The sequence below is a fragment of the Arvicanthis niloticus genome, chromosome 22 (genome assembly GCF_011762505.2).
Source record: "Arvicanthis niloticus isolate mArvNil1 chromosome 22, mArvNil1.pat.X, whole genome shotgun sequence".
In the NCBI taxonomy this organism is placed as follows: domain Eukaryota; kingdom Metazoa; phylum Chordata; class Mammalia; order Rodentia; family Muridae; genus Arvicanthis; species Arvicanthis niloticus.
The window spans coordinates 26,301,189-26,328,422 of NC_133429.1; the positions used below are offsets into that span (position 1 = coordinate 26,301,189).

Below are 27,234 nucleotides of genomic sequence, written 5' to 3' on the forward strand. Positions count from 1 at the left end.
ATGAACTTATAAAACAAAAATTGATTTAATTACACCAACTTCATTTTGCTTTTCTTATTCTAATTTAAATACCCCAGTGTTTAAGTGGGAGATAATAATCCCAGAGATGCTGAGAGCCAAACCCAGGAAATTACCAGCTGTTCTGGGAAATCTAGTCTCAGGTCCCAGTAACTTAAAGAACAACTGGCATTTCCTTGGAGCCAGTTAAGACAGTGGGTTGGTCTAAGGCAATATGCATATGACAGTGGGATAATCTGGGGCAATAAGGATTCAATAGTGGGATAGCCCCAAGCAATGGCCCTTGCCCAAACTTCCTGGTTTGCTGTGTCTTTATTACCTGCCCCCAGAAATTAAAGTTTCAGAGCTTGATCAGAACCTCAGACTAGCTCTCATTCTTTGTGTCTCTTGTCCCTTCAATTTTTTGCCCCCTTTCTTAGGGTCAAATCCCTGTGGGCTGGGGCACAGAAATGGTAGAACATGTCCAATCAACGGAGAATCAAAAGATACTACTTGCATTACTGAGATGCCCTGTATAATTAGGACTTTACATTCCTTTAAAGTGATATTAAAAATTTAATGTACTTGAAAAAAAATGTTTTCTGGTTAAAGCTAGAAGCACACTAGTAAGAGGAATAATAAATTACAGATAGTCCAGGCACTGAACAAAACTATTAGTGGTAGATTTAATAGGACTTTGTGTAACAGAAGAGCTCAGCTTACAAAGAGCATTACAAGCATCTGCTCTTTAGAAATCTGAGTTCATAGGTTGATTTTGCAGCATTTTTCAAAGTCATTTTTAATTAATATTTTTTCATAAAATATATTTTGATCAAATTATTTTCCCTCCCCCAACCTCACAGATTCTCCCATCTCTGCCCCAACTTTGTGTTCTTGAAATCAACAACAACAAAAAATCAAAACAAATAAGGACAACAACAAAAAATAGTAAAGACAAAAAAAAAAAAACCCCACAAACAAACAAAAAACCCTAAAGCAAACAAAATAGGCACGAAGAAAGAGAAAATGCGTTTTGTGTAGAACAACTACTCTTGCTGCCTTGATGTATAATTAAAGTCCCCAAAGAAACTCTGATTGGAGAAAGTTGGTTTTCATTTTCTCAAGAGTTTCCCAATCACTTGCAAATAATTGCTTGGTTAGTGGTGAAAATTTATGGCTACTTCCTCTTCTAAGTGGTGGGGTTTAGTTTGGTGTGAGCCTTTGACTCTGTCAAGTTGGTAATGAACTTTATAAGAAAATTATTTTAGAAGCAATTATGGGATTATTTGGGCCTTAGAACAATTCAAAAACCAAAAGAAAAAGAAAGGAAGCAATCCATGGTGGTGGTGGCACATGCCTTTTGTCCCAGCACAGGAAGCAAAGGCAGAGTTTTCAGGACAGCCAGCAGAAACACTGTCGTGTGTGTGTGTGTGTGTGTGTGTGTGTGTGTGTGTGTGTGTGTGTGTGAAAAAGAGAGAATGAGAGAGAGAGACAGAGACATACAGACAGACAAGAGACAGAGAGATATATAGAGACAAAGACAGAGACAGACAGGATCTAAAACTATGTTATGTTACTACTATGTGGACAGTAACTGAAGAACGATAAAGAAATGTTTTTTAAAGTTCCATTGATCTCAGAAATAATGGACTCAGAGTACAGACTAACATGAGAGAGGCCCATGGATTCTACCTCATCATGAGAAATGCTTAATGCACATTAGTGCATTTGGGAGCTAGTCTGTTCACCCACACAGACCTAATCGTGTCACGTTGGCTGTACTAATCGCTTTGTACATTGCATGAGAGTGCACATTTTTTGAACCCTCTCTTCTGTCCAGTACCGTTACTTATACCTCACCACAAGAAGAAAAATTACTCATGAAAAAAAACATCAGAAATATAAAACATGGATCTGTATTTCTCTAGCTTCATAGACATCTTTCATGCTTGTAGATATTTTTACTCCTAAGACAGGCGGCAGCCCTGCTTGCCAAACCCAAACGTGTTCAACAAAATTTTCAGCAGCTGGTATGAAAATAAGCCAGTTTTATGCAAATTAGCAATTCTCCTAATCAATTTTAACTACAAAATTAAATTTGAAAAATTGAGTTCATTTTTAATGAGATAAAATACCAGATAGCCTTCTTTATCCATGTTGTATTAAGCCTCTGATTTTAGGAAATATTTCTCTATGGTCAATGTAGTTTCTTGACAGATTACAATTTTTAAACATGATGTACTGCTTATTTTCATGGAAAGATTGATTTTAATTTTCTTTTTGATAATATTGTTATAAAATTAGTTTTTAATAACACACATATATGACATTGCCATATTTCCAGAGTAAATATCAAAAAGCAAAATGTTGATATTAATAACTTATTTTGGATAATAAGATATCACAATATAAAAATACTATTTTTGATGTTGAAATAAATTAGCTCTCTGTTGTCTGTGCTGCTGTTTCTCAAAGTGAAAATTAAGAAAATATTAATGTAAAACATTTTTTCTAAAGAGATGAATGTTTTTCAAAGAAACATAATTTACTATTTTATTATTAATCAATCATTTTTTGTATATATATACACACATCGGTTTTTCAGTTTCATGTCCTGTGTCCTCAAAGATGAAGGCATTCAACCTAAATAATAATTATTTTTTGTATTTTTAGTCTTTGGTGCCAATTGTTGTGGAACTATGATTAATAATGTCTTTGAATTTTTATGTCCTATAATAATCAGGAAACATTTAAATATTGAACTCAGAGGTAAAGCAACATGGTCTAGAATTCAGTATTTTAGGATGGGTGCTGAGGATACTCTGAGAGGATACTGGGAAACATCTACATGTTAAGAAAAACATGGAGGACCATTTGACTCCCACTAACTTAAAAAGTGGTAGGAATTCCCAATATTGTGAGCTGAGATTTTTTAAACAAGATGGATTTTTTGGTATGTAGTTTTCCTAGCTTTCATGTTTTGAGATAGACATCAATGTGGTAGCAATGAATAGCTTTCTGTAGAGCAGTTTATATTGAAATGAAAATCAAAAGGACCATTTTTTTAGTTGAAACTATCAGTTGTGCGTCTTATCACATTCAGTCTTTTCTGTTCAAACATTTCCTTCCCAACTATGAAATTTTGCACTTTTGTAAATATTTAGCACTAGCTATAGAATACACACATATTCATTAAACAAATTAATGAAAATAAAGAAACAGCATTTCCCAGGTTACACCAGTGATAGATTGACTATTAAGAAATTATGATTATAGATTATATTCTTTCCAGCTACAATCCTATTGACTGATTATCTATTTTACACATATGACAGACTTCTTTCTTGTTGTTGATTTTTTTTTTACTAAAAAGTAACAAACTAACAAACTAAAAGTAACAAAGTATTCTTTGTTACTAAAACCAATCAGAACCCTTAACAGACACAGATGACCACAAGATTACTAATAGAGTTTCTCTCACTGTGTTAATTCTCTTCTCCATTTGTACTTGCTCCTTCTAGGAATGTCTTTTTCCATCCTTCATTCATTTTCTTCTCTGCATATTTTTTTCAGGTTAAGCCTGTGTGTGTCAATTGTATCTTTAGGTTCAGTCATCCTTAGTGCAAATCTTTAGCTATAGATCTGGATCGCATACTTGATTCAATATTCTGTGTACATGGAAACTTTTGTAAATGCCTCTTTTTTTCTCCCAGTAATTTGACTTTGAACTAGATACTTGACTGTTAGAAGCTTATCTGACTTCCCTGGACTGCAGAGTTCCCATGGAATAAAATGAAGAACATTTTTCTGTATATATGTGAAGCTTTCGCTAAGCTTCTCTGCCTTCTCCAGAGTATGACCTGTTGCTTTCTGCCATTTGTGACCATTTTTTAAAATAGCTTGTACCTGGAGTATTTAGAATATATGCCCCTCTTTTTTTTTACTCTGTTCTCTAATTCACACTACAAAAGCTATGTTCTAAAGAACAGATGACATTCCATCAGAGGAAGAAAAATAGAAAGCACAATACAAGAGCTTACGCAAAGTCAAAGAAAAAACATCAAAGTATAGGATAAATGCCTTTATATATACAGTCACTCCAATAGAAATCCTATACAATGAATTCAGACACACACACACAACAAATGTGTATATGTGTACATATATGCATATGATGAATTTATGTTTATGTATTCATATACATGAATTCATACATATATACACATATACATATGTATATAATGTTAGCATATGTATATGGATGCCAGGCACTATTATATACTTCTATGTAATTTCTTAATCTTTCCAAGTATCTATACTTTAGGTGACAGATTTTTTTATATTATACCAAGATAATCTGAATCACAAAGTATTGTTTTATTCTAAAGTACAAATAGAGTTGAACTTCAGACACCACCAGGAGGACCCTGAGTCATTGTGGGGGCTAGCAGAACACATTAAAATATCTCTCTATATTTCTGTATCACCAGTTTAATTGTGAGAGATTGTATAACAAAGCCTAGATTGATATTTTATTATATACAACTTTTGTAGAACAACAGTTAGAAATGGAAAAAAAAAATCACAAGAAACAATCTTAAGAGTGTTTTTTGAAACAATAGACTTAGCTCTTGTCCAACGCATTGGATAGGTATCAAGAAATGATTGCTCCTGGATCATCATTTTCTTCTACTTTGATTAATATCTTCCAGGACTTTTCTTAAATCATAATAAAGTAACTATCTAAAGGACTTATGATTCATGTGCTATAGAGACAGAAACTCTTTGTTTGGCAATAGATTAGTCACATGGATTGTTTTCCACTTAAAACCATCTTACCCTCTTTCAAAACGTGTTTAGAAAAAAAAAAAAAAAAGCCGAAGCGTAGCAAAATTATAGGTCTTATGCCAGGCACTATGCTTACTTTCTATAGCCTGAGCCTAATAAAAATGGAGTGACTAACAACTTGTTTTTCTTCATGTCTAATGACTCAGGTTCTGTGAACTTGTGCCTACACATGGAAGATCATGACATCAAGATCATGACATCAAGGTTGCATGGATGCAGGAGGGTGGGAATAAAGAGGGAGGCATAATCTCAGAGAAGAAGGGGAGGGGTGGGAGAGGGAACTATGTGAGGGGGGGAACAAGGAAGGAGGAGCAATCAGGATACAAAATGAATAAATAAATTAATAAAAAAAATCATGGTTTTATGGACAGATAGATTGAGCTTTCCAGGAATAGTGAAGGAATGAATTGTGTATGAGAGAAACTCAGAAGAAAGTCTAGACATGCCCTAATCATGTGTTTAGAATACTTAAGACCTCCTGTTCAGTTAGATTAACATTTGTAAATCCTCAGTCTTTTTCTTTTCTTTTAGGGCAGAATTATGACATAACTATTACCTGAAACATGTTTTGGGCATAGAATTTAGGAAGCTGCAAAAGCTTGCCAATGCTAATTCTGGTTTTTTTTTTTTTAAGTTTCAAGTTTTGTAAGGGTCCATGGTTTGCTGAATGATGACACCCCAGATTCAAATAGTATGAAGGTGCGAAGAGTATTTTATTCTGCAGAAATTCAGCATGCTGAGATCTCCCCATTATCAAAATAGAGAGACCCCAAAGTGAGCTCTCAGGCCCAATTTAAATAAAGCACGATGGAATCCCAGGGTAGATGAACTTTAACTTACTCTGCTCTAGGCATTCTGGAACCATTATTCGGACATGAAGGCTAGAGACTGGAGATTTTTTTTTTTTCTATTAGTTATTATTAGTCTCCTTAACTTCCAATTTGAATTCTGTCACGGAATCAGCCTAGCTTTCTCAGTTTATGTTGGACTTACGATGTGCCATAATATCCCCATGAGACATAGCTTGTTTGGACACCATCAACCTAAAGGGATGGAGAACCGCATGGACTTAACAGAGTAGATCAGTTGAAAACAGTAGTTTCTACCACCATTTATTGAAGACTGTGTCTTTTCTCCAGTGTATTTTTGGGATCATTTAACGTTTTCTGTTTGTATCTCCTTAATTCCCCTTGCTGTCTGTTGTAATACTTGTCACCTTGTCAATTAATATGCTGTTTGGATCGTTTCCTTGTTTCTTTTGGTGAATTGAGTCAAAGGCCTGTCAACTTGTTTATCTTCTCAAGGAACCTGCTCCCAGATTTACTGATTGTTTCTATTGTAGTATTTTTATCTCATTGATTTCTACTCTCCATTTTTTTTTTCACTTCGGTCTACTAGATGTGAGTTTAATTTTGCTTCCCTATGCCCCAAATTCTTGAGTTGCATCACCTATTTATGTTCTTTCCTATTTGTTAATTTGGGTACGCAGAGATGGAAAAGCTGGAAGCCCACATGCAGAAGAATGATGATATGCACACTATTAGGTATTTTTTTCTCTTGGTGATGACAATATAGGCCGGATCAGACCCAGTTTAAAGCACATCAGTGTAAATTTATTTGGGAATGCTCTCTGCTCCCAGGCCAATTCATATGTCCTGAAGAACGAGGAAGTGACACGCCCAGGCTAAGGCATGAAGGTTTTATAGACCTTAGGCAAGGGATGATGATGTGTCAGCCAGGAGCTGGGTCTGTGCCCAGGTATGATTAAAAGCTAAGCCCCTGGGCAGGCACTTTGGCCTGCTGGCCATGTCAGAAAGGTGGTTTCATTGGCTGCCAGAAATGTGGAAAATGGCTTTTGTTTCCATTTCCTTGTTCAGAATTTTGTCAGTGCAAGCAGGCGGGATTGGGAGAAGGATAATAGACAGAGTTCCTCAGCTTGCTCAGGGTCCAGCAGCGGATTCCTACCAAACAACCACAATGCAAAAAAATCAACTCAAAATGGATTAATGCTCTCAGTGTGAAGCCTAAGGAGCTAAAAGCGATAGAAGAAACTACTGTCATAGTATAGTCTGCTATAAAGACATAATGTGCGGGTTCCTGCAAGTGTCATGACTGGCAGGGAGATGATCTGCCAAGGTAAAAATAAAATTTATGACTTAATTTCTGTAGCATGACCAAGTGGTTTTCTTACACATTTAAATACAGGAAAAAACTTGGGAAACAATTTCAGTATAATTATTACAACAAAGCTTTAGGTGTGGTTACATCAAACTCTTTTGCAAAACACATACCTTTCCCTTTCCGCAAAGCACCAGTGACCTTTTACACAAGAATAAGGTCTATTGATTGAGAAATAGTTAAGAATCTGGGTCTAGGGAGGAAGGAGTTGAAATAAAAATAAAGATGTGTTCTATTGACTGAGAAAGAATACTAAGGTTAAGGGCCTAAGGAGTAAGGGTTTTGATAAGAGTTCTATGCCATGTTTAACTTTGAAGACAAAAAAACCCAAACAAACAAACAAACAAACAAACAAACAAAAAACCCGTGGTTTTCTAGTGCTTATCTGAGAGTACAAGGACCACATGCCCTAAAACAGAACTGTTGGAAAGGTCTTTCTAAGTTGGACTCAGTTCTTTCATAGACTAAGACAAAAAGTTGAGAAATAAGACCTCATAAAACCCCCAAACTTCTGTATAGCAAAGGAAACAATCCAGTGAGTAAAGAGGAAGCTCATTGAGTGGAAAAGAATCTTTGCTAGCTACATATCTGATAGAGGATTAATACTCAAATGATACAAAGAACTCAAAAATAAATAGAATGAACAAATGATCAAATTAAAAATGGACTATGGATGTAAACAGAAAGTCCTTAAAGAAGAAAATAGTGAACAATATCTTTAAAAGTGGTCAACATTAGCTCTTGGGAGAACACAAATAAAAATAAATTAAAATTTCATTTTAACACAGTCAAATTGACTATGTTTTAAAAAACAACTGATCAAATACAGGTGAAAATGTAGAGAAAGGGGAACTTTCATTGACTCTTGGTGGAATTTCAAACTGGTGTTATCACTATGAAAATCAGTGTTGAAAATTCTGAAAAAGCTAAAAATGAGAATACTGTATTATTCTGCTCTACCATTTCTTGGCATGTGTTCCTGCCTCAGTTACAGTTTCATTGCTGTGAAGTAACATTATGAACACAGTACCTGTTATAAAACAAAACAATAATGGGGCAGTGTTACAGTTTTAGAGGCTTAGTCCATTCTCATCATGGGAGGGAGCATGGCGGCATGCAAGTAAGACATGGTAGTGGAGAAATAGCTGAGGATTGTACATCTTGAAGCAGCAGAAGAAGTCTGTGTGCCACAGTGAGTATACACTGAGCATAGGAGATCTCAAACCCTGCCCCCACAGTGACACACTTTCTCCAACAAGGCCATTCCTATTCTAAGAAGGCTATCCCTCCTAATCGTGCCACTCCCTGTGGCCAAGCAATCAGACACATGAGTTTATGGGGGCTATACCTACTCAAACCACTAGAGTTCCCAAAACTAGATGTCCTACTTAACACATAATCCCTCAGCCATAGTCATTGCCATATTACACTCTATAGCAGGAAATAGGAACAGTATAAATGCCCTTTAACTGATGGGATGGTAATGAAAATGTGATGCTTGTTCACAAAGAAACTTTATTTAGCTGTAAAGCAAATGAAATTGTGATACTTTTAGGTAAAATTTAAAGCACTCGTATATTGTTTACAAAGAAAATACACTCATCTTGGTTATATTTCCTACAATAAACAAAATGATTCTAAGAAATCACTTGACAGATTCTTTTTTTGTTTGTTTTGGTTTTTTGCTTTGTTTATTATTATTATTATTATTATTATTATTATTATTATTATTATTATTTTTTGAGACAGAGTTTCTCTCTGTGTAGTCCTGGTTGTCCTGGAGCTCACTCTGTAGACCAGGCTGTCCTTGAACTCAGAAATTCACCTGCCTCTTCCTCCCAAGTGCTGGGATTAAACATGTGCACCACCACTGCCCAGCCACTTGACAGATTCTTATGCTTATAATTGTACTATGAAATCCTAACATAAAATTAAAATAGCATTTTCCTTATTATAGAGTAAGTATTTTCCTTTTAAAAAATCTAGAAGTTATAAATAACATGTTCCAAATAAGAACATTTTTTAAAAATCAGGTATTAGGGCAAAATTCTTAAGATTTCAAGAAGGTGTGCTATTAAGTATTTGATGCTTCCAGATTTTAGATCTGACATCATTATTTTTAAAATTCTTGTTTAGTGAAGGAAGTTATCAAAATTTTAATTACTCAGATTTTGGTTAATATTTAATAGTCTTCTAGAAAACTATATCTAATCAACTCCAAAATTCTTCTGTATTGGTTTTTTTTTTCAGGGTTTCTCAAGTTATACTTCTCTTTCATACATTGCATTGTCTCTGACCTTCCAGAGTTCTTCGCAGATCACTGAAAGGACCACTGAGGTATGCAGTTATGTTAGCACTCAGCACATGATACCTACTGGGAGGGAGTAAGATATAAATAGTTACTTATTCCTCTCATGCACCTGCAAGTGTCTAATTTTTATGTCAAAATTTTAACACTCTTATCAGACATTCTCTAGGAGATTTGGTTACATTTGCAACCCTGTCTCTTATCACAACCTTATCTTCCACTAATCAGTAATCTAAGCTCTCATAACTTTATCATCTTGCTCATATAATTGTTTTGATCTGAACTATCTTTCTTTAAAGATTCTATTCAGAAAAACCCTATCTTTTACTGCACAGCCCACCTCAGCTCAGTAAAATAGTTGAGAGCACAGACTTGGAAGTTGAACTGATGTGGAAAAAAAATCATGTCAGTTTGTTATAAACCAAATTTACATTTACTGTATGGCACTGAACTTCTATTAATAGAAATTTACCAAGCATAAATGAAAACATTTGTAGTCAATCAATTCTGAAAGGCCCAAACTAGTAAAAACTATTTGGAATGAAGGCAATCGTTGTTTATATGTGTTCAACTGAAAGACTCTTATTCAATAAAAACAAATGACCTTAAGCAATATAGATTTCCCTTATTAAGAAAACTTAATCAAATGCTAGTACAGGATGATTTACGTACTTGAAGTACTTTTAAAAATTATGTACATTGGGAAAATCAGCAAAGTGGTTGCCTATGTAGGTTGTTGTAGATATTGCCTAGAGAGGCAACATAGCAAACTTTTTGCAGTGCATCTTTTTTTTTTTTTTTTTTTTTTTTTTTTTTTTTTTTTTTTTTTTTTTTTTTTTTTTGCAGTGATTGAGTGCAGTGAGGAGACACCATGACCAAGGCAACTCTTTTAAAAAGAAAGCATTTAGTGTGGGCTTGCTTACATTTTCAGAGGTTTAGTTCATTGTCATGAAGGTAGGGAGAATGGTGGAATGCAGACTCACATGGTGCTGGAGAAGTAGCTTATATAAATATAAATTTCACTTTTATTTCCCCAGATGAAGTGATGAGATGAAAGCCATACCCAAGATGTACAAACATGGGGCTTGGGCTGATGTCTATCTAACTATCCCTAAGCCTCTCAACCTGGATGTTTCCACTGCCTTACAATCCATTTTTCTGCAAGTTCAGACCTTAAAGGCTTCAGTTTTCAGCCCCCATCTGCAAATCTAAGCCTAGAATGTTACAGCTTCTGAGAGTTACTGATGAATAAACTCACACTTTTTAGCTCTTTCTGAACTTTGGGTGGCTGGTTTAATTCGGCTGTGCTGGCTAAAACTGCTCTCCAAGGGGACTGATTCAAATTGGCTTGTCTTAGCTTCTGGCTGAATTGCTCTGCCTGGAAAGACTGCCTCTGAACTCAACTGAGCAGTGCCAAACTGAACTGAATTAAATTGAGCTCTCCTCCACTGCTCTTTATGTATCCTCTCTTTCCTGTCTATATGAGAGCTGGGTGCATCCTATCTCTGACTCATTCTGTCAAATCTTTCTCTGATTCATCACTTTGTCTTACCCTCAATTAGACATTTGAGATTAAAGGTGTATACTAAATGTCTATCTCTATTCCAGCCATAAGAGTCAAAGGTGTGTACTAAGGGCGTGTTGCATTCTAGTCAGATGGGATTAAAGGTATGTGGCATTTCTGCATTCCAGCTAGATTGTATTTTAGGATGTGATTCTTAGTCAGATCAGCCATGTTGCTGGATTAAAATTTCTCTACAAGTCTAAGAAATTTCCACATCTCAATCCACAGGCAACAAAGAATGAGAGACACTGGATCTGACTTGAGCTATACTTCCTCCATTAATGCCATACTTCCTAAGAATGCCACTCCCTAAAGGCCATGTATTTAAATATATGAGGTTATAAGGGAATTCCTATTTATACTACCACAGAATGATGGCATGGTTGTGGTTAGATATTTTCTGTCAAAATTCACAACTTTGTATCATAATTTCCAAGGGTGGGCCTTTAAGTTCCTACCCAACATGGTCACTAACTCAAGATTCCTGTAACCCTATCTTATGTTTCATTGTTTTAGAACTGAAGGAGACACTTTATACATTTAGCAACCTATTTTAAGGATAAATGGATAACCACATGATGGGGTTCAGAGGACAAAGCCCTACAGGTTCCTAAGCAGAGGAACTTCTGTTTCTATGGCTATCTCTTTAGATACATTGGTACTTTCATCTTGGAGGCCCATTACCTTACAGTTTTGACTTTTACAAGAATTTTAACACACAAGTATAGCTGTTTATGAACTGAACTGTCAGATGCTATTTTCAGGTCTAAAAGTAGAAAGTGTCACTTCTAATAACAGCTTAGTGTTCTATTGGTCAGTTCTTATCCCAAGCTATACAGTAACAGATTTAGAATCAAAACTGCTGTCATGACTAAGAAAATTACTAAGGATTGAGAGGTTCTGTGTTAGGACTTGAATTCATATACTTATATATTTCTGGCACTATAATGTGTCATAAACTTCATAGACTAAAATGTGAATGAAAGAATATAAGTGTTGTGTATATACACACAGATAAACCCATATGCACAGACATATACAACCTAAAAAATTCTCAAATTTATCTAATTTATTTTTATAATAATTTTTAGGATGACTTCAACCAGTGTTCTTACTAATCAGAACTTATTTTACTCAAATCAATTACTTCTTTTCTAGCAACAAAATGGTAGTTGTTTGTAAGCAATGTATTCCAATCCTGTCATTATTTTGCATTTTACTCTGTGACAGTATAATTTGTTCTCTCATAATTATTGATTTATAGTTGTGATCTCATATTTTATTTTACTTGTTGAATTGTATTGAATTATTCCTATTACTTCTTTCCAAGGCCAAAATTTCCAATATTTAAGAAATTTAAAATCTTTCAAACTACCCCTGTTTCCTTTGATATAAATCTATCTTTCTTATCAGTTGTAATAGGAGACATGCAGCAAGCCTAGGTATTGATTCCTTTCAGAAATTGATTATTTTGCTTGGAGAATAGTATTGAGAATTCCAGATGTAAAATACAGCTTTTTGATGAGGTTATCTTTCTTTTATTTTTTTAAAGATTTATTTTATTTATATGAGTACACTGTAGCTGTCTTCAGACACATCAGAAGAGGGTATCAGAACCCATTACAAAAGGTTGTGGGTCACCATGTGGTTGCTGGGAATTGAACTCAGGACCTTTGGAAGAGCAGTCAGTGCTCTTAACCTCTGAGCCATCTCTCCAGCCTGAGGTTATTTATTTATTTATTTATTTATTTATTTATTTTAGGTTTCTATATTCATATAAAGTTCACAAATGTCTACTAAATTAAACCAAATATATATTTAAATTATATATTTAAATAATGAGTTTATTTGAAAGCCTTCAAGTTTTACTCTAGCACCAAAAAATTCATCATTGCATTTCCCTTAGGTGACATGCATGATTGCATATTTTAAATACTTCTGCATCAGTCCAAAGGCTGTCTCTTTACATGAGTGATTTCTGAATTATTCAAATCATATAAGATACTCTATATGTATAATTCAGCTAATGCTGCCGGGTAAGATGATGATATAAGCACAGGCAATTACCTTCTTATTTGCATCCTACTGCAATGATCAAATGATATCCTAAAGGGGTTTCTGAATGCATACTGAAAAACTAAGGAATAATTTTTAGAAGAAATGATGGTGATGAATTCTAATTACATATAGAGAAAGAAAACACAGTATTATTTTTCTTCTTTGAATGCATTTTGTTACTTCATGATTTTTTATATCGTCATAAATGTACTTTGAGTTGCAGAACAAGTATTAAGTCTTCAGTAAAATATGAATAAGCATGATTTGAGTGTGAGAATTTGACTATATACATACAAGAATATAAAGACTTATTATGATGTCCAAGCCAGTACTGTTTTCTCAGGCTTAAGTGTCTCATTCTACCAAGTGTCAGGGAGTTCAGGCACACAGAGATTAGAAATACATGTATTTGAAATCAGCTCAACTTTAAGCCACAAGGTAAGGGCAACAAACAACCTTTAGAAAGCTGAAGTAGCATTTGAGAAAAAGTCATGACATTGAGCAATAGCACTAGGAAAGATAGTGACAGCAGTGTCACTATGATTGGTGAGCCACTCTCCTTATACAAAGAATGAAACATAGAAACATCAGCTCAACCTCAGTAAGAGCAAGGGATGTAAAATTCATAAAATGAATAAATACAAGAGGATACAAAAGACTTAAAGCTGACTAGCCAATTCAGAAATATGAAAACAAACAAAACCTAAACCAAAAATGAGAATATATCCTTCCCAAATTACAGCATTTCCCATTTTTAACAGACTTAAGAACAATTGCATGGTTGGCTTTTGTCCTTTACCCTGACTCTTTTCATTGATGAATAGGCATGTCCAATATAGCCTCTGGTCATTTATTCTGTGCTTCAAAGTCAGAAGCCATCTGAAGCCTGTCTGATATGTCACAAAGCTGGCTCAGTGTAAACTGATTGATCTAAGCAGTATTCTAACACAAAACAATGGCAACAACAAAAGCTATACTTGTGCCATTCATTTTGGATCAGGTAAAAAATATAATGTTAATACTTACCAAATATTCAGGAAAATAGCAATTAATATGAAACAATAGAGAATTACTTGGGAAATCTGATTGCTTCAAAAATCTACAAAATAGACATTGTATCTAAAGAACACATGGTTACAAAGAGAAGATTTTTGAAAGTGAATGAGAGTTTTGTTCCTTGTTTTCTTTTTCTTTTTTGGATGCATTTAATATGATATTTCAAAGTAATGGATGAGTATAAGATCTGTGAGTGGGAGGGATGGGGTGCACAGAAGGGAGAGGAAGCTATATTGGATGCAAAGTAAAAAAATAGCCTAACAAATAATGAGAAAAGATTGCCTTTATTTTTAATTACGAATGTATGTATGTGCATATGTGTCAGTTTGTACATGTGAATGCAGTCCCATGGATGTCAGAAGAGGATATTGGATTGTCTGATGCCCAGGAGGTGGAGTTCCAAGTAGTTATGAGCTCTTTAATATTGGTATTGAAAACGGAATCCAGTTTCTTTACAAAAACATGTATTCTTTTAACTGCTGAGATATCTCTGAGGGTCCAAGGCTGTATTCTTTCTAAAGAAGAAATAAAAAAACATAGCACAGAAATTTCAGGATTTGAAGAAATTTATATAGAATTCTCATTTCCAAATGAACAAAAGGAAAATGCCAAAATGTCTTGACTGTTCTGTTTACAAAGTAAGGGCATGACTGTCGCAAATTTTATTTCCCAGACTTTCTTTTCTTATATATTTAATATGGGCATATGCCTCCATATGGCTGTGTTCCACATGGACTCAGTACCATCAGTGGCCAGAACAAAGCGTCAGAATTCAAGTTTCACTCTGTTAGCCACAGTATAGATGCTGGGACCTGAGCCTGGCTCACCCGTAAGAGCAACAAATGCTTATTGCAAGATTCAGCTTGAGCTCTTCTTCTTCCTTTTTGTTAAGTCAAGAGATGTGCACTGTATCAAGTTTTCTCCTTTAGATACTGCCCATAGAGAGGAGGTACATGTCACTAAACAGAGCAGAGCAAAGTATAACATCAGACGTCTAGAGAAAGAATAAGTGTTCATTTGTGTGAGCCACTGAGGTTTTGATGTGGTGAATTGTGCAGGAAGACCAGCTAAATGTTAGGTTTGTTTGTGGTAATCCATAATTAGGCACCAGCATCATGGGGTTATAACCCTCATGAATGTGACTAGTGTTCTTTGTAGAATGAGAGTCAAGGGATTGCTCTGCTTCCTCCTTCTTTAAACCACGTGAGGATATTTCAAGAAGTTTGGCATCTGCATTCCTGGAAGAGTATCTCACCAACCTCCACATTTGGCAGCACCTTGCTGTAGATCTCAGCCTTTTGACTTGGGAGAAAGAAATGTTAATTGTTTCAGGCAACCAATTAATGATAGCTTCTTATAACAGTTTGAACTCACTAAAGTCCATGCTTAGTGAGAAAATTGATTTTAAATGATACTTATTTAGTAGTGTTATGAATATTTGAAATGTGTTTAACATTATGATTCATTTAAAAAATTCCAAAATAACTTCAAGGAAAGAGATGTCTAAATAGACAGATGATTCTTAAAGACTGAAAATATGACTTATCATTGAAAGGCTTCTATGCCCAGACAGTTTTGTAAACTAATCGATTCCAATCTCTCAAAGAAGATATTTTTCCTAAATTATACATGCACACTATTCAGCAATTTACTAGGATATAAAATCACCATAATTTGCTCTGTAAACTAAACACAGCCCAAATGGCATTTATCATAAAAACAAGCAGACAAACAAAGAAACAACAACAACAAAGCAACTAGTTTTTTTTTCCCCCAGAAATAACATAATCTCAGAGTTTACAGTGTGATGAAATGTCCTGGATCAAGCAATATCCTTCAGAATAGCCACAAATAATATATAGTATCTTTCTGGAACTCTAACTGAGCAATTGAAAGACCTATAGGACAAGAACTTCATGTATTTGAAGAAGAAAATTGAAGGGGATATTAGAAGATGGAAAGATCTCCTATGTTGATGGATTGGTAGGATTGACATTGTAAAAATGGCCACCCTCCCAAAAGCAATTGAGAGATTAAACACAATTTCCATCAAAATTCCAACACAATTCTTTAGAGATCTTGAAAGAACAATACTCAACTGCATAAAAAAAAAAAGCCAATCTCAGAATACTTAAGAAAATTTTATACTTCTGGAGGTATCACTATCCCTGATTTCAAGCTGGACTACAAAGCAATAATAACAAAAATAACCCATGGTATTGGCATAAAAAAACCAAATAGTTTGATAAATGGAATGGAATTGAAGAGTCAGCAAATACCTAGGAACACTTGTTTTTTGACAAAGAAGAAAAAAAGACATATAATGGGGCAGGGGAAGCATTTTCAATAACTGTTGCTGGAGAAGTTGGATGTCTGCATGTAGAAGAACACAAACAGATCCATATCTATCACTCTGCATAAAACTCAAGTCCAAGTGGATCAAAGACCTCAATATAAAATCAGGTACACTAAATCTCATAGAAAAGAAAGTAGGAAATAACCTTGAATACATTGGCACACAGGACAATTTCCTGAACAGAACACCAACAGCTCAGGCACTGAGATCAACAATTAATAAATAGGACCTCATGAAACTGAAAAGCTTCTGTAACATAAAGAACACTATCAAAAGGACAAAAAGATATTATGAATTTTGCAGGTAAATGGATGGAACAAGAAAATATCATACTGAGTGAAGTAACCCAGACCTGAAAGGATATGAGTTTACATACTGACTGATAACTGGATATTAGCCCAAAAGTTAGAATACTCATAATTCACCCCACAGACCCTCAGAAGTTTAACAAGAAGTAAGGCCTAAGTAAGGATGCTTAAATTTCACTTAGAAGGGCAACAAACTATTCCTGAGAGGCAGAGGGAAGGAGGGATTTGGGTAGAAGAAGGGAGGAGGAGGGGAAAATAGGCAGGATCTTCAGGTGTGGGTAGGAGTCAGGAGGGTGGCCTAGAGGGCCAGAAAAATGAATGGAAATATGCAGCTGGTGGGGCTTGGGGAGTGGGAAAAACTTTAGAAAATCCTAGTGATCTGAGATGGGGGAGGCTTCCATGACTCGATGTGGTTTGCCTTAGCCAAAATGCCCAACAGTGGGGATATGGAACCTGAAAAAAAAACCCACCTACAGTAGTCAGACAGGACTCCTAGTGGAAGTATTGTGACACCAACCCACCCACAGAACTTTCAACCCCAAACTGCTTCTGTCTAAAATAAATGCAGGGACAAAAATAGATCAGAGATTGAAAGAATAGGCGATCTGGGACTAGCCCAACTTGGGATCCCACCCATGAGTAGGCACCAACCCCTGACACTATTGCTGATGCTATGTTTTGCTTACAGACAGGAGCCTAGCATGCTTGTACTCTGAGAGGCTCTACCAGGAGCTGAATTACACAGATGCAGATACTTACAATCATTGGACTGATGTCAGGACTCCTATGGAAGAGTTAGAGGTACAATTGAAGAAGCTAAAGAGGAAGACAACCCCATAGGAAGAAGAACAGTGTCAAGTAACCTGGAACCCTGGGAACTTCCAGAGACTGAGCCACCAACCAGAGAGATACATGACTGGTCCAAGGCCCCTGACACATATGTAGCAGCGGGCTGCCTTGTGTGGCCTCAGTGGGGGATAATGTATCCTATAGAAACTTTTAGCCCCAAGATGGGGGATACCCTGGGGTGGGGTATCTTCTCAGACGTTAAAGGGATGAGACATGGGGGAAGAACTCTGCAAGTGAGGATCAGGAGTGTGGGCAACATTTGGGATGTAAATAATTAAAATAATTAACAACAATAAAACACAAAAGAGCAGCCTACAGATCAGGAAATGATCGTCACCCATCCTATGTCTGACAGATAGCTAATATTGAAAATATATAAAGAGTTCAAGAAATTAGATATAAACAAACAAACAAGAAAAAAACCAACTAAAAAATTGAGTACAGATCTATACAGAGGAATCACTGATGACCGAGAAGCCCTTGAAGAAATGTTCAACATCCTTAGCCTTTTGGTTGTGAAATTCATATATTACAGAATGTACAGTGCTGACAAGAGTCATTCACTGGGATGCTGAACTGTGTGTTTTAAGTGCGGGGGAAATAAAAAAAAAACAAAATTATATCTACCACAACATCTGCACATATAAGAGTTGTGCAGTTTGGTCTCCATGTTGAACTTCTAACAGCAGGAACAGGGGCTGAATTTGCCTCTGTTGCCTGATCAGACCATGTTTCTTTAACTTGGCAGCCTTGCCTAGCTATAATAGGAGAAAAATAGGAGTCTAGTCCTAATGCAATTTGATATGTCTAGGCAAGTTTATATCCATGAGAGGCTTCCCCTTTGCTGAGGCCAGAAGGAGGATGGGGAATGGGGGAAAACGGCTATGAGAGAAAGAGACTGGGAGGAGAGGAGGAAGGGGAAGATGTAATTAGGATGCAAAACAAATAAAAATTATTAATTAAAAATTTTTTTCCCTAGGTTCGAATGACTGTCATAAACATGAATGCTCTTTGAAAGATATTATAACAAGTGAATAGCCACTGCTTCAGAAAGGATCATTTTAACCACATAAACAGTGACTGAAATATATAAAATCTGGAACAAGGCATATGTTTGAATGTCTTCTTTAAACTAGTTGTGTTGTGTTTCTATTTGTGACTTAGAATAAATTGACTTTGTTAAAACTAATTGAAAATTATTTAAAAAACAAACAGTAAAGGAGAAGCCACCATTCTCAACAGAGTCACTCAGGTTACAGTGGTGTCTTTAATTTCCTTGACTGTTTACTTGCTATGTTGCTTGAATCTGAAAATGCTGGTGAGTATCTTTTATTCTACATAACATTCTTTTCCAGGTGCTATGCTGAAACACTTCAATAAAGTAATTTAAAAGAAGAGTTCCTTTTGGTTCATAGTTCAAGGGTACAGTCGGTCATGACAGGGAACTCAATGAGGCAGAAGTTTGCAGTATCTTTCCTCATCACATCCACAATCAGAGAGCAGAGAGCTGTAAACATGTACTGCTGCTCATACCCCTTTCTGCACCTATACAGTCCAGGATCCTAGTCAGAGACTAAAAGCTAATTGCTTAACTCAATTGACTTAAGTAAGAGAACCCCCAGTCATTACACTTAGATTCTCAAGTGATTCTTGAGTCTGTCATACTGACCACATTAACTATCATCATTTTAAACCTTTATTTTTTTTTTACCATGATTCTATTGAAATTAATTAAATTATTAATAAATTAAGGAATTATTAAACTACTGATATAGATATACATATATAGTCATGTTTTCTATACTAAGTATCTGTCCTTAAATGTTTATGAAGCTTCATTTTTCTGATTAAATCAAGGATAAATAAAAACATTCAAACTAGGATAATCTAAGGTGCACACTTCTGAATCTGTGTGCGATTTAAACTTTTTGTTGTTGTTGTTGGATTTTAGTTTTTGAGACATGGTTTCTTTGAGTATCCTCAGGGTGCCCTGGAACTCTCTCTGTAGACTAGGTTGGCCTTGAACTCAGATATCTGTCTGCCTCTGTCTCCACAGTGCTGGGATCGCAGACATGTGCCACCACTGCTGGGCTGTGATTTGAAATTTTAATGACTTTCCTACAGTGATAAATGAGATGACAATCTCCCCTTGTCTAGAAAAATAAATTAGGAAATAATTGTAAAACTGAGTCTGAGAAGTATTGATAAACTATGAGTTGCAAAGCAGAACTCAATCAAATATTACAACCTCGGGGACATTTTATAGGAATTTTGGTTGCTTATGTCTCTTCCTGTGTCGTGGCTCCTTCTCTACCAGCTCTCCCTTCTATGTCTTATTTATATATATTGGGTAATTTTGACTTTGTTTATATGTGGGATCTTCATGCAGCGTGGTTTATCATGAGTCATTTTATTTACAACTTAAATGTCATCGTGATTTTTGAATGAGTCTCTGAGTACAATTGCTATAATGCATCAATTCTTGATAAATGCAGAACTACCAAGGGATTTTTCTAAGGTGCTTAATATTCTAGATGTCATTTTTAATGTGCTTTCTAATGAAGCAATATTCGAATTAAGAAGAAAGAACTTCATGGTGGTTTATAAGGGTCTGTATAAGAGCACACAGAGATATTGGTGTGACAGTAAGTTCACTGTTTTTTTTTTTTTTTAACATACCTTGAATACCCACTGGCTTACTATTTGCATTTACTAAGCTTAAAGGAAAACAAAGAATAAGCAAATATCAGTTCTAGGTTTGGGAGAATCTTAAGCAAACGATTTTGTTGTAGCACATCAATTAAAAACAACAACAATAAAAATGTGGAATAGAAATACCTATAATCTGAAGTCCCTGTGATTTTTACTGATAGTTTGTATAGATTGATATCCAATAATCAATTGGTCTCTGGTGTATGAGACCTACATGTAGCTCCAAAATCACTGACAAAGAGATTCAGGTGGGAGATTGGGGCATAGAAGATGCTTGGAAGATGTAAGAAGTAATAGATCAGAGTTAAAAATTACTTTCTCACAAAAAGAGAAAGTATCTGCTGATGAATGTGGTCTGTTCTAAACAAAGGAAAATTACTTAGTCATTCTCTTTTATACTAACATTATGTTTTGGAATTGACAGGACTAGCAAGCTACAATCCATAAAAAATCAGTTACCTTCTGACTGCATGTACCCTACAGTGACAAAAGTTCCAATTTTCCTGGAATTATACACAATTTATGATCTAGTAACCCAGGGACCTGTAAGTCTACCCCTTTTATAATACTGTGAGGTGGAGACCATTGATAAGGAAAACTGTCAGAGATGATGATTTTTGTCTTCCTTTTTGCCTTTGGGTCCTGACAAAACTTGATCTGATCTTTGGCTAATTGACATTCCTATTACTTTTCAGAATCTCAAATGTTCTCTCTCCAATGCTCTGGTTTCTAAAATTCAAAGTAACTATAATGCTTATAGAGGTGTTTGCATGCCATTAATCCCTCTTTTGCTCTCTCTCTCTCTCTCTCTCTCTCTCTCTCTCTCTCTCTCTCTCTTTGTGTGTGTGTATGTGTTTGTGTGTGTGTATGTGTTTGTGTGTGTGTATGTGTTTGTGTGTGTATGTGTTTGTGTGTGTGTGTGTGTGTACTTTCTTATCAGCCTTACTACTTTGTATTTTGACTAAGATTTAATTTTCCCTTAGTCTCTTTTCTGTTAATAATGACTTTTGTTAGAAGACTTTCTTCTAGTCTATTTGATTACTGTTGATCTTCTTTGTTAGAAGCATACTAGCTCAGGTGGAAGAACACACAAGGTTAAATACAGCCAACCTTCCCTCTGTGTAGACGTCAAACCAAAACCAACTTTAGTGTAAATGAGCATCACAGTTTGCTTTTTAAACTCAGATTGGGAAAGGATTATGCAGTTATTTGGGACATTAGAAGTGGAGACTGCATAGTCAAAGGTTTAAAGGTTAAAAAAAATCTAATTATCTAATTATTAAAATATAGTTTTGTTTTATTTGTCTTTAAATATATATGTGTGCATATATATATATATATATATATATATATATATATATATATTCATATGTGTTCTTATAGAATGTGCACCTGTCCTCACAGAACCAAGATGTCAGATACCCTGTTCTATCACCCTCAACCTTACTTCCTTGAGATAGGGTTTCTCACTAGACCTGAAGTTAGGCTGGCAGCCGTTAAGTTTTAATAATCCTCCTATTTCAGCTTCCATGAGTGCTGGCTCTTTGTGTGTGTGTGTGTGTGTGTGTGTGTGTGTATGTGTGTGTGTGTGTGTGTGTGTGTATGCTGGGATCCAAACTCAGGTCTTCAGGTTTTATGCATCAAATGCACATATCCACTGAACCATTTCTTTCCAGTACAGTGTGTGTGTGTCACACACATGCACACATGTATATGTATACATATGAATGTATGTGTATATGTATTGAAGCCAGCATATTTTAATGAAAGAAAAAAGTATTAAGATACAAAATACAACTCAAAAACTCCAATAGAATTTAATTCATAAACACCTACAATATGGGAAAAACACCATTGTAAATAATAAGTAATAAAACTGAATTTACAAGCATGTTTATAAATCATTCCAGGGCTAGTGTAGGATTATTAAATAAGAGACACATACATATTTTCATGTGCTCTAGATACAGTTATTATAGATTTGATACTTTCCACTATTTTATATAAAATGTGGTCAGAGGGACCAACCTCCCTTTCCTTGGGTTGAGATAGTTTTTCCATTGCTTCTGTTCTTCTGTGTAGTACCTCCTCCCTGTTAACACCATCTCATCATTTTAAACAGAGTGATAGAGAAAGCACTCAGTAATTTCTAGCATAGCAGATATTAGCAAATTGAGTTTTAAATCTTGAAAGCATTGTGGTTAAATGGACATGTAAATACAATTTAAATTTTTTATTGGTTATTTTATTTATTTACATTTCAAATGTTATCCCTCTTCCCAATTTCCCCTCTACATTCCCCCATCCCCTCCTCCCTCCCCCTGCCTCTATGAGGGTGCTCCCCCACTCACCCCCACTCCTGCCTCAGTGGTCTAGCATTCCCCTATCCTGGGTCATTAAGGGGGCTCCCCTTTCAGTGATTCCAGATAAGGCCATCCTCTGCTTCATATGCAGCTGGAGATGTGGGTACCCCTTTTTACTCTTTGGTTGGTGATTTGTCCCTGGGAGCTTTGGGGAAGGGGTTTCTTGTTGGTTGATATCCTTGTTTTTCCTATGAGGTTGCAAATCCCGTCAGCTCCTACAATCCTTGGCCTAACTTCCCCATTGAGAAACGTGAATACTTTTTACTTGTGACTGTAGTTTTGTGTGTGTGTGTCTGTGTTTAGGAGGACAATCTTTCCACTCTCATTCCACTTCTTGTTTTTCAGGTGACTAACTCTTGTTAAAGAACCTTTTCCTTAGAGAGCCATCCTGAGATGATGGCCAAGAGATGCCTGAGAAATAGCTGGTGGTTAAGAACACTGGCTGCTCTTACAGAGGTTCTGAATTCAATTCCCAGCAACCACATGGTGGCTCTCAACCACCTGTAATGGGATCTGATGCCCTCTTCTGGTGTGTCTGAAGACAGCTAGAGTATACTCATATACATAAAATAAACAAATAATTCTTTAAAAAAACAAAACAAACAAAAACCCCTTTCCTTTCCCCTTATGAAAGAAATCTGTAAACTAACTAAAATCTTACAAAATATTTCAAAGCATGTGCTGAGGACAGATCTTCAGAAGACAGCAGATCTAAGTTTAATTTTTAATTAGCTATGTAACCTTTGAATTCTTTTTTTTCTGGATGTCATCTTTCTCAACTTCCTGAATTAATAAAATTCAGTATCCTAATTAGTTGAAGAAATTAAGGAAAATATGATACAACCCCCAGGTACTTAAGCTTAATATTTCACTTACTTTCTCAAGTTTTCTTTATGTACACCAAGGACAAGTCATTATTAGGAATACCATTGTATATTTTGTGATATGCGGCTTGATATACATGTATTTAGAGTAGAGTTCCATTACCAGTGGAATAGTCTAAGACATGTAAACTTTAAGTGTGTATAGTTTCCAAAGAACATCTGCTCAGAAGCAAGCATATCACTTTCCCTGCACAGGCAAATTTAATCTTGTTTTTAGAGTACAGTGCTTTCTACTTTCTGAAATTCTTTACCTGTAGTATGAATATTTCAGTTTCAACATATAAAGCAATGTATGTTTATGTCTAAATAAACATTCGCCTGCCACTAGTACCTGAGGGGGGTAAAAAACCCACATTATTACCCAAGATCTTCAGTAAAAGCTTCTTGTAGATGTTTTCATTTTATTTTTTAATGAAAAAGCATTAGCAGTGATAGAAAAGGGGCATTACAGGGATTATCTTTGACATTTCATTTTTTTTTTAAAGGTGAATTTGAAGACAGGCTGGTGGAAAAATCTCTCCGTTCTTTTAAAAGGATTAGTAGCAATGTTCTGATCTGAAATTTAGGTCTTGTGATTTCTTTTAAAGACACTTTTCACTTTGTGAAAACATTTCTAGTAGTGGCTTTACGAATAAAATTAATCTTAATTGGATACAAACCATTAAAACTTAAGAACATTTTCCTTGGAACCTATACCTACTAAAGTTCACACCCCTTAGATAATTCCACTGATAACTGAACTCTAAATACATGCAACAAGCTACACATCACAAAATATATAGTGATGTCCATAATAATTGCCTATTTTTAATGCCCATAAAGAAAACTTGAGAAAGTTCTTGGAAGGCCTACAAAGGATCACTTTTTACTGATATATTAATTATCTGAAAATGATGAAATGTACCTCGCTGAAGAATGAAACCCATCCTTTGTAGTATGTTCTAGGTTCATTTTGCATTCCCTTGAAACATTTAAAGTTTCAATGACCATACATTTAATGCCTAGTCCTGCTTAGAGAAGATTTCAGTCAGTTTTAAGGAGGCAAAGCTTAGTGTTCATCCATGTATATTTTAAGAATTCTCCACGTGGCTTAGTTGAAAGCACGCTCTGACTATTGGAAGAGGTGAGTCAGTCTTTAGCTGGTAGAGATCCTTTGAACAAGAATCTGAGACATAGGCACAGACCTAAAGTGAGGATTAACTTCTTAATACCACTTTACACAACCTGGCCAGAATCCTTGAGGCTGTCAGGACTCAGCTGAGAAGCAAAGCCCGGAAGCTCTTCTTTCACAAAATATGTAAATAGATGGCGTGGGGTGAGGGTGTTTGTGTGGCGGGGGTGGGGGGGTGGGGGGGGGTGGGGGGTGGGAGCCCAGAATCCTTTACCTCTGGCTAGACTTCTTATAGATTCCAGCAAAGTAGCAGAACAGGACCGTTGCAGTTGTTATCCTTGCCTTTTAGCTGAGTGGGTTAGGAGACAGATGTTAGAATGGCGGGGGTGGCGGGGAGGGAATGTCCAATTTGTCTTGTTGGCTCTACGTGGGGCTTCCCCAGATCCACCCAACATCCCGCTGCCGGCCTAGCTCTGAGCGCTAAGAGGACGCAGCGGGCAGCCGCAGTGGCCTCTGCGTCATGGGGTGGTGGGGCGAAGAGGCGGCTCCCAGCCTGCAGACCTGGCTCGATCCTTGGTGCCGGGTCCCCGCCTGCAGCCACCCCTTCTCCCCCACAGCCTGTCAGGGGACGCTGCACAAGCGGGCTGGGCACGTGGGAGCCTCCGTCACACCCTCACTCATACACACACACACACATACACACACACATACACACACACGCACGCACACACACATGCACATACACACACTCACATAACACGCACGCACACACACATACACACATACACAGCCCTCCCCCCCCCCCCCCCCCCCCCAGGAACCACACGCCAGCATCCCGTGCAATATCCCTGACAGACACAGGCGCTCGCGAGTTTCTCGGTGCCAGCTTGCAGGACAGCGACTCCCGAAACCAAGCCTACCCTTGGCAAGCTGTTTCTGTTCTCCAGATAAGCTCTTCTGCGGCCTCCCTCACCATCACCTGGATCCGACCCTTTCGCGACCTAGGAACCTGGAAGCTCTAAGAGGTGCTGGCTCAAGAAGCACCAGAGGTAAAGTCTCACTCTGGTGCTGGAGTACCGCCGGGGGTAGGGTGGGGCTCTCTATTAGCCATCCAGGAGTCCGGCGCCAAGAAAGACAGCAAGATGCATGGATGGAGCTCTAGAAAGACTCAGGCTGGATCCTGGAATGGGAGGAGGAAAGGCGATGGGAATCGTGGAAGGGTGACGCTGGTTTCTGAGGATATCCGCTGGCTCTGCGTCCTGCACCTGTGCAAACTGGGGTTCGGGTGGTGGGGGTCCGAGGCAACACTTGTGGGGAGAAGCACGCGGTTTGAAACGTGCCGCCATCCTTCCTAACCTAGGTGGAAACTGCCTAGTGCATGCGTGGAAACCGGCTCTTTTCCAAATCAAGTTGGGGGTTGAAGGGCGGGGTTCAACCGGGGCAAGTCCAAGAGGAAAGTTGATGTCAGGGCAGAGATGCGCTCCCGGGGAAAATTGGGATACAATATTCCTAGGAGTGGGCGGTGAGGCTGCAGAACAGCGAGCCTCTTTCTTGAGGGCTTGGGGATCATTTGCAACATCAACACAGACTACCGAGGCAGTGTGTTCACGTGACCCGGATTTGATTCTCTCCTACTTGAGACATCCTGTGATGGGCTGTCCGAAAACCAACCTTTAGGCGTATACTCGGCACGTGGCTGCTAGAGAAAGCGCAGCTTGGGGCTTCTCGGCGCATCCTGGAATCAGAATGAGTGGCAGAGATGGTGGCGGAAAGAATGGTGGCACAGGGATTTTAAGGAACGACTGGAGAGGGACTAGGCATCCTTATGCTGTCTACATAGTTGGTTCACTCGGCCGGTCTGTGTGCGGCAGCACACTGAAGCGAAAGCGATGCACTTTTAAGTTGCACACCAGCATGTAGCAGCGGAATGAATCGGAATCTCAGAGGGGTATTTAGGGGGCAAGGGAGACCCATCCGATTTCAAAGCCTCCATGCGTGGGAGCTCTTTTCCCGTGAGCTGAGACGTGTCATTGAATGTGCTCATTAGCATAACTAATCTGAGAATCATTTGCAGCACTCTGGCTTCCCTTTTTCTCTTTTCATCCTCCACCCTAGTGGAGAAAGGCTAGAGTAAGAGTGGGCGGGGCCTGGAGGCCAGCGTGGTGACGTAGTAAGTGTTTGGGTGCTTATGCAAATAAGACTGCAGCCATTGCCTCTGGTCCACCTTCCTAGTCTCCTCAGACCTTAAAGGTATACCCTTTTCTAGGTTTGTGTTCTTCCGTGCAAAGCTGAGAAAAATGAGAGAAATGAAGGCTTTCCTTTGGGTACCATGTGGGTTCCTTTTAGTCTTCTCTGCAAAAGGTATTATATGACTGCCTGTGCTCAGTAGCTTTCTGAAAAGCCAGGATCAGAGCAGTCCCAGCAAGCTTCAACACCCGAGTATCTCATTTTAAAAATACAGACATAATTACATCTTTTCCAGCTGGTACTACCCTGGAGTTTTTTAGGCACTTTATAAATACTTGACGGAATGAAGTTTCTTGTTTGTTCATTTAGAGTATGTGTATTTCTCTCCCACTCACTCAGATGATTTTATATTACCCTATCACATTTAAAATTAAACCAACTAACTAATTTTCTCC

The 27,234-nt window shown here is 37.1% G+C and overlaps 1 protein-coding gene and 1 long non-coding RNA gene across 3 annotated transcripts in view; one reads left to right on the forward strand and one right to left on the reverse strand.

The window, feature by feature from the left end:
* Positions 1–14,274: 14,274 nt before the first annotated feature.
* On the reverse strand, positions 14,275–25,036 carry LOC143436147 (uncharacterized). The gene is made up of 2 exons (XR_013106349.1): positions 24,867–25,036; positions 14,275–14,524 (listed from the first exon to the last, which is right to left on the reverse strand). It is a non-coding gene; the product is annotated as an uncharacterized LOC143436147 (long non-coding RNA).
* A 76-nt stretch (positions 25,037–25,112) lies between these two features.
* Positions 25,113–27,234, forward strand: part of Slc6a15 (solute carrier family 6 member 15) — a 51,011-nt gene continuing 48,889 nt past the window's right edge. For both annotated transcript variants that reach the window (XM_076920111.1, XM_076920112.1), the window contains exon 1: positions 25,113–25,641. The gene's annotated coding sequence lies outside the window, so the exon portion shown is untranslated. The remainder of the gene's footprint in view (positions 25,642–27,234) is intronic.